We start from the raw sequence: 13301 nt of genomic DNA on the forward strand, positions 1-13301 counted from the left end.
ATGGAGACACTGGGGGATAATTTTCTAAGGATTTATACTGATTTTTCCTGTCTGAATTTGTCGCACAGAAAGTTGCAGGCCAAATATGTGTGACATTTCTGCGACTTTAGCTTCTAGAGCATTTTTACAACATTATACATAGGTGCTGAATACATAAAAAGCGACTGTTCAGCGACAGACAAGTCGCATTGGCTGAAAGTAGGCCAGAATGTCAGTCCATGTTGGAGCAGGTTTAGATACAGTCTAAAGCATAGATCTCAAAGTCTGTGCACAGAATTTAGCAAGGGCCTCGCACCTTCTGATGCATCAGGTAGGTGCACAATAGCATAGCCTAACCCTCTGTACTTTGGTCTATATTGATGCGGGACATAGACAGCCAGCTGATGACCAATCCATTAGTGCAATGGATGGCTGGAAGCATTTGTCTTTGCCTTTGCAATACCACAGAAGCAATGCATGGTCAATGTACAGCAATGACACACCTGTGTGAACAGCCAGGAGACCCCCCCCCCCCCCATGTTATGTTACATAGTTACATAGTTAGTACGGTCGAAAAAAGACATATGTCCATCAAGTTCAACCAGGGAATTAAGGGGTAGGGGTGTGGCGCGATATTGGGGAAGGGATGAGATTTTATATTTCTTCATAAGCATTAATCTTATTTTGTCAATTAGGAACATTCAGCACCCACCCGCTATCAAGGCAGCTGCCTATCATGTCATGCCCTACCTGCACAGGTGTGCTGGCTACTCAAATGATCCAATTAAGGAGGCCATTTAGTCAGCAGCAGCAGAAGTCCTGTGCCTGGACGCTCCAACAGCGGCCAGACACAAGCAGAAGCAGAAGCAGCACCACCTTTTGTTTTTTGGCTGCAGCAGCAGCAGCAGCAGCAGCAAGGCCCACAGGGCTGGCTAGCTGGCTAGCCAGCAAACAGGTAGCAATGAAAGTAGGAATCTTTCTTTTTAACCCTGTAAGGGGGTGGTGCACTGTACCCGAAGATACTGCCATATCGGGTCAATGCATAGGGCGACGGAAGCAAGCTTCGAAATCGGCCCCCGTTCTCAAAAATCCATTTAATATATGGTCCCCAGATAGGGGACGTATCAGATATTAAACTGATAAGAACAGATACTACACTTGATCTTAGCCAAAAGGCCGAGAAGCGATAACCGTGAAAGGGGCGGGCCCAACAAGGTCCCCTTCATGGGCACTATCACTGCTTGCTGTCAGGGAGGCTGCCAGACAATTTTCCATGCACACTCTGGGCTGGGGGGCAGTCAACCACCAGTACACACAGCAGAACCTAAACCCATACCATTATTGCTAAGCAGCAAGACAGGGGCCCATTGCACTCCCACGGGGCCTTTTTAAATGCAATCCATAACCCGGATTTGCCAGGAACCCTTCTTACTCCTCCTACTTGCATGTGACACTGGGCTTAGGATCTGCATAGGAAACACACACACAAGCACACACCTACCTTTGTTGCCTGCAGATGCCTCCTTGGCTGTCCCCAAACGGTATCAAACCAACACCCACGGGAAGCTGTAAGCATAGAGGACATGCCTGCACCCCATTGGACTTACCTGTGTGGGTTAAATCCGGGTTATTTGACAACCTATGGCGGTGATGGTTCTGCTCAGGCAGAGCAGTGCTGATGCTCCTCATAAAGCTGTCGCTGCTGTGAAGGTTCTAGGTGACATCACAAATCCCTATGGTTACATACACAACAAAGCTGGGTTGTTGTTGTTTACACTCTGCAAGGCCTGTGGAAGTGAGTGACATCATAGCACTGTAGTTCTGAGGGTTCTAGATGGATGCAACAATCTCCTGTTGCTTCTATGAAGGCCATAATAGACGACATCACCAAACAGCTCCATAGTCACATACACAGCAAAGGAGAGATGTTGTTTACACCTAGTGATGTCAGTGGTATTGAGTGACATCACAGCACAGTGCTAAGGCTCCTGGGCCTGGACACAGCAGCGGCTGCAATATCTCAACGGAGAATACGTTTATATATATGTGTGTGTGTGCGCGTATATATATATATATATATATATATATATATATATTTCTCCGCCGAAATCACTTTTAAACCCATTTCCACCTTTTTTTCCCTTCTCTTCCTCTTACTTTTTTTTCACGTTTTTTTACGTTTTTCTCCTTTTCGCCTCTTTTCTGGGCGTATTATTCTTCTTTTTCTTCTTTTTTTTCGTCTAATGCATACCCCATCAGTGCAGCAATGCTTATTCAATACCGCCAGCAGATGGAGACACTGGGGGATAATTTTCTAAGGATTTATACTGTTTTTTCCTGTCTGAATTTGTCGCACAGAAAGTTGCAGGCCAAATATGTGTGACATTTCTGCGACTTTAGCTTCTAGAGCATTTTTACAACATTATACATAGGTGCTGAATACATAAAAAGCGACTGTTCAGCGACAGACAAGTCGCATCGGCTGAAAGTAGGCCAGAATGTCAGTCCATGTTGGAGCAGGTTTAGATACAGTCTAAAGCATAGATCTCAAAGTCTGTGCACAGAATTTAGCAAGGGCCTCGCACCTTCTGATGCATCAGGTAGGTGCACAATAGCATAGCCTAACCCTCTGTACTTTGGTCTATATTGATGCGGGACATAGACAGCCAGCTGATGACCAATCCATTAGTGCAATGGATGGCTGGAAGCATTTGTCTTTGCCTTTGCAATACCACAGAAGCAATGCATGGTCAATGTACAGCAATGACACACCTGTGTGAACAGCCAGGAGACCCCCCCCCCCCCCCCCATGTTATGTTACATAGTTACATAGTTAGTACGGTCGAAAAAAGACATATGTCCATCAAGTTCAACCAGGGAATTAAGGGGTAGGGGTGTGGCGCGATATTGGGGAAGGGATGAGATTTTATATTTCTTCATAAGCATTAATCTTATTTTGTCAATTAGGAACATTCAGCACCCACCCGCTATCAAGGCAGCTGCCTATCATGTCATGCCCTACCTGCACAGGTGTGCTGGCTACTCAAATGATCCAATTAAGGAGGCCATTTAGTCAGCAGCAGCAGAAGTCCTGTGCCTGGACGCTCCAACAGCGGCCAGACACAAGCAGAAGCAGAAGCAGCAGCAGCACCACCTTTTGTTTTTTGGCTGCAGCAGCAGCAGCAGCAAGGCCCACAGGGCTGGCTAGCTGGCTAGCCAGCAAGCAGGTAGCAATGAAAGTAGGAATCTTTCTTTTTAACCCTGTAAGGGGGTGGTGCACTGTACCCGAAGATACTGCCATATCGGGTCAATGCATAGGGCGACGGAAGCAAGCTTCGAAATCGGCCCCCGTTCTCAAAAATCCATTTAATATATGGTCCCCAGATAGGGGACGTATCAGATATTAAACTGATAAGAACAGATACTACACTTGATCTTAGCCAAAAGGCCGAGAAGCGATAACCGTGAAAGGGGCGGGCCCAACAAGGTCCCCTTCATGGGCACTATCACTGCTTGCTGTCAGGGAGGCTGCCAGACAATTTTCCATGCACACTCTGGGCTGGGGGGCAGTCAACCACCAGTACACACAGCAGAACCTAAACCCATACCATTATTGCTAAGCAGCAAGACAGGGGCCCATTGCACTCCCACGGGGCCTTTTTAAATGCAATCCATAACCCGGATTTGCCAGGAACCCTTCTTACTCCTCCTACTTGCATGTGACACTGGGCTTAGGATCTGCATAGGAAACACACACACAAGCACACACCTACCTTTGTTGCCTGCAGATGCCTCCTTGGCTGTCCCCAAACGGTATCAAACCAACACCCACGGGAAGCTGTAAGCATAGAGGACATGCCTGCACCCCATTGGACTTACCTGTGTGGGTTAAACCCGGGTTATTTGACAACCTTTGGCGGTGATGGTTCTGCTCAGGCAGAGCAGTGCTGATGCTCCTCATAAAGCTGTCGCTGCTGTGAAGGTTCTAGGTGACATCACAAATCCCTATGGTTACATACACAACAAAGCTGGGTTGTTGTTGTTTACACTCTGCAAGGCCTGTGGAAGTGAGTGACATCATAGCACTGTAGTTCTGAGGGTTCTAGATGGATGCAACAATCTCCTGTTGCTTCTATGAAGGCCATAATAGACGACATCACCAAACAGCTCCATAGTCACATACACAGCAAAGGAGAGATGTTGTTTACACCTAGTGATGTCAGTGGTATTGAGTGACATCACAGCACAGTGCTAAGGCTCCTGGGCCTGGACACAGCAGCGGCTGCAATATCTCAACGGAGAATACGTTTATATATATGTGTGTGTGTGCGCGTATATATATATATATATATATATATATATATATATATATATATATATATATTTCTCCGCCGAAATCACTTTTAAACCCATTTCCACCTTTTTTTCCCTTCTCTTCCTCTTACTTTTTTTTCACGTTTTTTTACGTTTTTCTCCTTTTCGCCTCTTTTCTGGGCGTATTATTCTTCTTTTTCTTCTTTTTTTTCGTCTAATGCATACCCCATCAGTGCAGCAATGCTTATTCAATACCGCCAGCAGATGGAGACACTGGGGGATAATTTTCTAAGGATTTATACTGATTTTTCCTGTCTGAATTTGTCGCACAGAAAGTTGCAGGCCAAATATGTGTGACATTTCTGCGACTTTAGCTTCTAGAGCATTTTTACAACATTATACATAGGTGCTGAATACATAAAAAGCGACTGTTCAGCGACAGACAAGTCGCATCGGCTGAAAGTAGGCCAGAATGTCAGTCCATGTTGGAGCAGGTTTAGATACAGTCTAAAGCATAGATCTCAAAGTCTGTGCACAGAATTTAGCAAGGGCCTCGCACCTTCTGATGCATCAGGTAGGTGCACAATAGCATAGCCTAACCCTCTGTACTTTGGTCTATATTGATGCGGGACATAGACAGCCAGCTGATGACCAATCCATTAGTGCAATGGATGGCTGGAAGCATTTGTCTTTGCCTTTGCAATACCACAGAAGCAATGCATGGTCAATGTACAGCAATGACACACCTGTGTGAACAGCCAGGAGACCCCCCCCCCCCCCCCCCCCCCATGTTATGTTACATAGTTACATAGTTAGTACGGTCGAAAAAAGACATATGTCCATCAAGTTCAACCAGGGAATTAAGGGGTAGGGGTGTGGCGCGATATTGGGGAAGGGATGAGATTTTATATTTCTTCATAAGCATTAATCTTATTTTGTCAATTAGGAACATTCAGCACCCACCCGCTATCAAGGCAGCTGCCTATCATGTCATGCCCTACCTGCACAGGTGTGCTGGCTACTCAAATGATCCAATTAAGGAGGCCATTTAGTCAGCAGCAGCAGAAGTCCTGTGCCTGGACGCTCCAACAGCGGCCAGACACAAGCAGAAGCAGAAGCAGCAGCAGCACCACCTTTTGTTTTTTGGCTGCAGCAGCAGCAGCAGCAAGGCCCACAGGGCTGGCTAGCTGGCTAGCCAGCAAGCAGGTAGCAATGAAAGTAGGAATCTTTCTTTTTAACCCTGTAAGGGGGTGGTGCACTGTACCCGAAGATACTGCCATATCGGGTCAATGCATAGGGCGACGGAAGCAAGCTTCGAAATCGGCCCCCGTTCTCAAAAATCCATTTAATATATGGTCCCCAGATAGGGGACGTATCAGATATTAAACTGATAAGAACAGATTTTAACTTGGCTACCCCTGAGGGGTATCTTTTTATTTAGAATTCATAACATTTTACAAAGTGCATTACGATTTATAAATATAATTTTTTTTCAATAAAAACAAATTTTGATAATAAAATCACATATAACAATAAAAGTTCACATAAATACAATCATAATACACTTAAAATGGGCACTTGGTGGCTTTACAAAAGGGCGTTCCATTCATTAAAATACCATTTTCTAGCTAATAAAGGATAATATTTCTTGTCTAATAAAAAGTACTGGTACATATCACTAAAACAAAGAACTAAAACATCATTCACAGATAAAATCTCATGTTTAAAAAGTAAAATGTTTCTGGCATTCCATAGAGCTGCTTTAACACAGTTTATGATCTTCCATGCCATTGTCTCCTGAGTCCGTATTGGGCATTCCAGACATCCATAAAAAACAGCTGCAGAGTTTAAGTCCTTTATTTCTGTTATCTTCTTCACCAGAGGGAGTATTTTAGTCCATATCCTTTTTGCATAAAAACAAGTCCAGAAAAGGTGGTACACGGTCTCGGGTTCCTGGCAGCCCTCCCTCGGGCATACTGCAGTGTTGGCCATCCTTCTTCGGTGCTGGAATGCCCGGCATGGAAGACACTCGTGTATGCAGCTCCAGGCCAGATCTTTCTGTGAATTAAAAAGATAAATCATATTTGCCATCTTCCATATTTTCCTGCATTTCTCTTCATTAAAATTATTCACAGGGGCAATAAAACCACTTTCTTTAATATATTTTAACATTTTTTTGCTATTAGTTACTTCATTAATACTTTTTCCGTTAAAGTTGTACAAGTTGAAAATTTTCTCTAAAATCTTGTATTGTTGGGGAAGATTAAAAGCATAAGGACAGCTTAAAACAGTTTTAAACCACCCATTCCTCCTCATAAAAAAACCTGTATTAAAACGGATAAAATATGACCAGTAACTATCCTTAAAAAGTGTGCTAACACACATGCTAAAAAACTTGGTAAAAAGGAACGCCCTGATGTCGGGGAAGTCCTTTCCACCCATACCTTTTGGCATCATGACGATCTCTCTTCTCAATTTTTCACTCTTGGAGCTCCATAAAAAGGTAAAACATGCTTTAATAATTTTATTTAAAATCATTTCGGGGGGTGGAAAGACCATGCCAAGATACAATAAAATGGGTAAAATCACCATCTTTGTAACTAAAACCTTCCCCTCCATCGTTAGCTTTCTCATGTTCCACATACAAATTTTTGTGTTTATTTTTTGAGCCACCAAGTCCCAGCTATTAAAACCATTGTTTGACTCACTGAAGGAGACCCCTAAAATCTGCACAGACTCAGACACAGGAATGGGTAAATCCCTTAAAAACAGTCCTCCTATATTTAAAACACTGCTTTTATTAAAATTTACCTTAAAACCGGAGGCACAACAAAAAAATTCAACTTGCTTTAGGGCTTTTTGAAGCGATGGGGTGTCCCTTCCAAGCACTGCCACATCGTCCATGTACCCCACTACTTTAGCCTCTAGTCCCCCTCCTCCCGGCAGGGGGACCCCTCTTATTTGCTTATCTCTCCTCAAGGTGCATAGTAGAGGCTCAAGCGCACATATGAAAAGTAGTGGGGACAAAGGACACCCCTGCTTCACTCCGGAATTTAAAATCACATCCTGTGTCTTAAAACCGTTAACTAAAATCTTGCTTGTGCAGTTTTTATAAAAGGCCTTAAGAGACAATAAAAAGCCTTCAGGTATACCCATTTTCTCTAAAACCTTAAAAAGATAAAAATGTGACACTCTGTCAAAAGCCTTCTCGAAGTCTAAGGATAAAATGGCTAGTTTTCCGTTTCTAGACTTTGTGTCACTAATCACATCTTTTAAAAGGTTAAGATTTTCCCATATGCTCCTCCCAGGCACCCCACAGACCTGATTTGAATGGATTATTTTCTCTATTACACTTTTTAATCTATTTGCGCACAGTTTTGCCATCACTTTGTAGTCACAGTTGAGGAGGGTGATTGGTCTCCAGTTCTTTAGATCTGACCGGTCTCCCTTTTTGAACAGCAGGGAGACATCACCCTTCCTCCATGAACCTGGGAGGGCTTTTGTTTTAAATACTTCTGTAAAAAGGGAAAAAAGGTCATCTTTTAAAACACCATAAAAAATGACATAAAACTCAATGGGTATACCGTCAGGACCAGGCACCTTACCGGATTTAAAACTCCTGATCGTCTCTAAAACCTCCTGTTCCGAGATCTCCCTCTGTAAAAGAGACTGGGACACAGGGTCTAAAACATTGGTAATCTCCTTCAATGAGTCATTCATAAAATCAATATCAATATTTTTTGTATTAAAAAGATCCGCATAAAATGAATGTACCCTTTTTAAAATACCCTGTACATCTTTTTCTCCTTGTATATTATCAATTAAAACCTTTTTATCCGTTACTTTCTTAAAAAAGTACCTGGAGCAGGTCTCGTTCTCTTCAAGGTGCTTTATTTTGGATCTGAAAATTATCTCTTTTCCCTTCTGCTCCAGGCACTGTTTTATTTCTTTTTTTAAGTCAGTAATTTCTCTATAAACCTCTATACCATTGTCTCTGAATTTGTACAGGGTTTGCAGACGGGTATTTAGAAGGGAGTAAAACTCACGCTTCTCTTTAGCTCTAGAGATCCCTACTCTAATAAAAAACTCTTTTATTTTTATTTTCATTTTCTCCCACCATATACTGATGGGAGTGTTAGGATCTCTTACCCGTCTGCAGTCCTTGTAGAAGTTGATAAAATCGGATAAAACCTGCGGATCTTCTAAAAGGGATACATTCATCTTCCAGGCATTCCTCCCAGTCTTTTTTCTAAAATCACTCTTCACCTTAAAAGATAAAAGTTTGTGATCAGAAAAAACATTGGTTAAAACATCACACTTAAAAGGCAGTACTTGATAAGAACAGAAGATAAAATCGATCCTGGAGCTGCAGTTTGCGTTGCTCCAGGTCACACCGTCTCTTTCTGGTAAAATACTATTGCATTTCTTAAAAACATCAGTAAGTCTAAAATCAATAATCATATTTTTTAACATAGAAGATGTTTTATCATAGTTTCTACTTACTGAATTGGTAAAACGGTGCTCCCCCCTTAAAATACAATTAAAATCACCTGCTAAAATAAGAGGTTCAGAATCATTGATAAAAAGGGGTAAAATCTCTAACATCCGTGCTCTATCATTTTTATTGGGTGAACCATAAAAATTTAAAAACTGCCATTTAATACCATCAATAAAAGCTTTAACCAATAAAATTCTGCCTGGTAAAATCTCATGAATAAAATCAATAAAAGCATTTCCTTTAAAAAGTATGGCGACCCCTGCTGATCTGGATTCGTTAGATCCAGACCAGACTGATGGACCGTGTACCCAATCTTTTTTATACTTTTCATAATTTAAACTATGCGGGATGCCGCACTCCTGCAGGAAAACCACAGAAGCAGCAAAAATAGACAAGTAGTTAAAAAGGGCAACCCGTTTCGCTCGTGAACTTATACTTCTTACATTCATAGACAATCCGGACAACTCAGCCATTGGAGATGTAAAAAAAAGGGAGGCTCAGATAACAAACTAAAAACCAGATTGCGCACTGGAGCTCTCGTTACCCCCCACCTCTGACTCTACCGTACACATAGAGGAAGCCGGAGAGGAACCACCATCGCTCGAGCAGCCCCCCTCTTCCAAGACCACAGGTGTATAGACGGAGTACATTGGTAAGAACAGCTTCTGGGCTCCATTCTCTTTTTCGGCGTCCACCTCTTGCCCCTCCATAGGGGTCGGGTGCGTACTTAGGTCCGTTTCCGGGACCTCGGAGATGGTCACCCCTGAAACCTCCTCCTGGCTGGGAGGAGGAGGGGTATCCACCGCTGGGACCTGTGGAGGAGCTTCACTTGGAGCCCCCGTCACGACAGGAACTTCCATCTGCTCCTCCTGGACCACCTCCGAGTCCGGACGCCCTTTGGAGCCCCTTCGTCTTTTCACCTTTGCTACTCCGTCCGGGTTTTCACACTCAGGGGGACCCCGAGCAGGAGGACCTTCCGGGGTGGAATCGGGCACCTCTCGCTCTTCCACCTTCTCTGAGGTATCTGCCCGATCCCCTCTCGCATTTCTCTTCCCCGGCCTCCTCTCATTTGGGGTCCCCCTTTCCACCTGTGCCTCTTTCTCCTGGGGTTCTTTTGGGGGGGCCGTGGTCTCCATCTCACAGCTTACCTCTTCTTGTGGGGGGTGCTCCTCCTCTCTGGCTTTTCCCCAGGCTGGTCTCCGGACGTCTCTCTTGGGTTGCCCTTGCTGTTCTGTGGTTTTTTTTGGTCTGTGGGGACAGAAAGCATACACGTGACCAAAGTGACGGCAAAAATTACATCTCAAACCCTTATCACATTTTTCTGTTTCATGTTGCATGCTTCCACATTTCTTACAGGAACTTTCACAATTTTCCTTTATGTGCCCATAACGTTGGCACCTTCTGCAGAAGTTTGGCATTCCCGCAAAAAAGAGGTCGCCACACACATTGTTTAATTTAAAACGAGCAGGCGGTAATAGTATCCCCCCTGGGAGGGTGGGGTCTTTGTTGCACGTGACTTGATATCGCCATTTTGAGGTCCAGACACCACAGTCGTTCATGATTTTTCCTCTGAACTCCACCTTTTTAAAGTAGGCTGCCAGGAACCCATCGATCTCTCTCTGATTTACAAAAGGGGAGTACATCTTCACGACAATCAACTTGGTTTCATCTAGGACGTGCTCGACAATTTGGATACCCTTAAGCCTCGGATCATCCTGCTTTGGAATTTTCATTACTGCATCTAAGAATACGCCTTCCCCTATGAAAGTGCAGTCGTAGATCCTCCGCTTAGGGTAATCCTGGATGGCCAAAATCTCTCGCTTACGAACATTAAGAATCTTGTCGAGCACGTCCTCTATCACGAACCTCATGCCACGTGCATCCGCCGCATCACCTGTGAGAATGACCCGCACAGTGTGTTTAATCCGGGCATAAGCCGGTACCGAACCAGGATCTAGATCTTCATCCATGGTTCATTCGTGTTTTGGTCTGGTTCTCTCCGCTCCAACCAACCAGCCAATTCGCTCAAACCTCTCTCCACCCAAAGGCTTTGAGAGGCGATCGCAACCCGTTACCCTGGGACTAAGCCCTCTCCCCAATAGCAACAAATGGGTGAAGCCCAGGCAATAAACCTGGGCGATCCCACAAGGCCGAGGAGAGGGGTACCCGAGTACCTTCTGACCAGATCTCCTGTATTACTACACTTGATCTTAGCCAAAAGGCCGAGAAGCGATAACCGTGAAAGGGGCGGGCCCAACAAGGTCCCCTTCATGGGCACTATCACTGCTTGTTGTCAGGGAGGCTGCCAGACAATTTTCCATGCACACTCTGGGCTGGGGGGCAGTCAACCACCAGTACACACAGCAGAACCTAAACCCATACCATTATTGCTAAGCAGCAAGACAGGGGCCCATTGTACTCCCACGGGGCCTTTTTAAATGCAATCCATAACCCGGATTTGCCAGGAACCCTTCTTACTCCTCCTACTTGCATGTGACACTGGGCTTAGGATCTGCATAGGAAACACACACACAAGCACACACCTACCTTTGTTGCCTGCAGATGCCTCCTTGGCTGTCCCCAAACGGTATCAAACCAACACCCACGGGAAGCTGTAAGCATAGAGGACATGCCTGCACCCCATTGGACTTACCTGTGTGGGTTAAACCCGGGTTATTTGACAACCTATGGCGGTGATGGTTCTGCTCAGGCAGAGCAGTGCTGATGCTCCTCATAAAGCTGTCGCTGCTGTGAAGGTTCTAGGTGACATCACAAATCCCTATGGTTACATACACAACAAAGCTGGGTTGTTGTTGTTTACACTCTGCAAGGCCTGTGGAAGTGAGTGACATCATAGCACTGTAGTTCTGAGGGTTCTAGATGGATGCAACAATCTCCTGTTGCTTCTATGAAGGCCATAATAGACGACATCACCAAACAGCTCCATAGTCACATACACAGCAAAGGAGAGATGTTGTTTACACCTAGTGATGTCAGTGGTATTGAGTGACATCACAGCACAGTGCTAAGGCTCCTGGGCCTGGACACAGCAGCGGCTGCAATATCTCAACGGAGAATACGTTTATATATATGTGTGTGTGTGCGCGTATATATATATATATATATATATATATATATATATATATATATATTTCTCCGCCGAAATCACTTTTAAACCCATTTCCACCTTTTTTTCCCTTCTCTTCCTCTTACTTTTTTTTCACGTTTTTTTACGTTTTTCTCCTTTTCGCCTCTTTTCTGGGCGTATTATTCTTCCTTTTCTTCTTTTTTTTCGTCTAATGCATACCCCATCAGTGCAGCAATGCTTATTCAATACCGCCAGCAGATGGAGACACTGGGGGATAATTTTCTAAGGATTTATACTGATTTTTCCTGTCTGAATTTGTCGCACAGAAAGTTGCAGGCCAAATATGTGTGACATTTCTGCGACTTTAGCTTCTAGAGCATTTTTACAACATTATACATAGGTGCTGAATACATAAAAAGCGACTGTTCAGCGACAGACAAGTCGCATCGGCTGAAAGTAGGCCAGAATGTCAGTCCATGTTGGAGCAGGTTTAGATACAGTCTAAAGCATAGATCTCAAAGTCTGTGCACAGAATTTAGCAAGGGCCTCGCACCTTCTGATGCATCAGGTAGGTGCACAATAGCATAGCCTAACCCTCTGTACTTTGGTCTATATTGATGCGGGACATAGACAGCCAGCTGATGACCAATCCATTAGTGCAATGGATGGCTGGAAGCATTTGTCTTTGCCTTTGCAATACCACAGAAGCAATGCATGGTCAATGTACAGCAATGACACACCTGTGTGAACAGCCAGGAGACCCCCCCCCCCCCCCCCATGTTATGTTACATAGTTACATAGTTAGTACGGTCGAAAAAAGACATATGTCCATCAAGTTCAACCAGGGAATTAAGGGGTAGGGGTGTGGCGCGATATTGGGGAAGGGATGAGATTTTATATTTCTTCATAAGCATTAATCTTATTTTGTCAATTAGGAACATTCAGCACCCACCCGCTATCAAGGCAGCTGCCTATCATGTCATGCCCTACCTGCACAGGTGTGCTGGCTACTCAAATGATCCAATTAAGGAGGCCATTTAGTCAGCAGCAGCAGAAGTCCTGTGCCTGGACGCTCCAACAGCGGCCAGACACAAGCAGAAGCAGAAGCAGCAGCAGCACCACCTTTTGTTTTTTGGCTGCAGCAGCAGCAAGGCCCACAGGGCTGGCTAGCTGGCTAGCCAGCAAGCAGGTAGCAATGAAAGTAGGAATCTTTCTTTTTAACCCTGTAAGGGGGTGGTGCACTGTACCCGAAGATACTGCCATATCGGGTCAATGCATAGGGCGACGGAAGCAAGCTTCGAAATCGGCCCCCGTTCTCAAAAATCCATTTAATATATGGTCCCCAGATAGGGGACGTATCAGATATTAAACTGATAAGAACAGATACTACACTTGATCTTAGCCAAAAGGCCGAGAAGCGAT

The 13301-nt window shown here is 44.4% G+C and overlaps 3 non-coding genes and 1 pseudogene across 3 annotated transcripts; all 4 read right to left on the bottom strand.

The window, feature by feature from the left end:
• Positions 1-976: 976 nt before the first annotated feature.
• Positions 977-1167, bottom strand: LOC130340718 (U2 spliceosomal RNA). Its single transcript, XR_008880789.1, has one exon. It is a non-coding gene; the product is annotated as a U2 spliceosomal RNA (small nuclear RNA).
• Positions 1168-3248: 2081 nt separating this feature from the next.
• LOC130340719 (U2 spliceosomal RNA) lies at positions 3249-3439 on the bottom strand. The gene has a single exon (XR_008880790.1). It is a non-coding gene; the product is annotated as a U2 spliceosomal RNA (small nuclear RNA).
• A 2102-nt stretch (positions 3440-5541) lies between these two features.
• Positions 5542-5722, bottom strand: LOC130340730 (U2 spliceosomal RNA; annotated as a pseudogene).
• Positions 5723-13110: 7388 nt separating this feature from the next.
• Positions 13111-13301, bottom strand: LOC130340720 (U2 spliceosomal RNA). The gene has a single exon (XR_008880791.1). It is a non-coding gene; the product is annotated as a U2 spliceosomal RNA (small nuclear RNA).

The sequence above is a fragment of the Hyla sarda genome, unplaced genomic scaffold (assembly GCF_029499605.1).
Source record: "Hyla sarda isolate aHylSar1 unplaced genomic scaffold, aHylSar1.hap1 scaffold_599, whole genome shotgun sequence".
Taxonomy (NCBI): Eukaryota; Metazoa; Chordata; class Amphibia; order Anura; family Hylidae; genus Hyla; species Hyla sarda.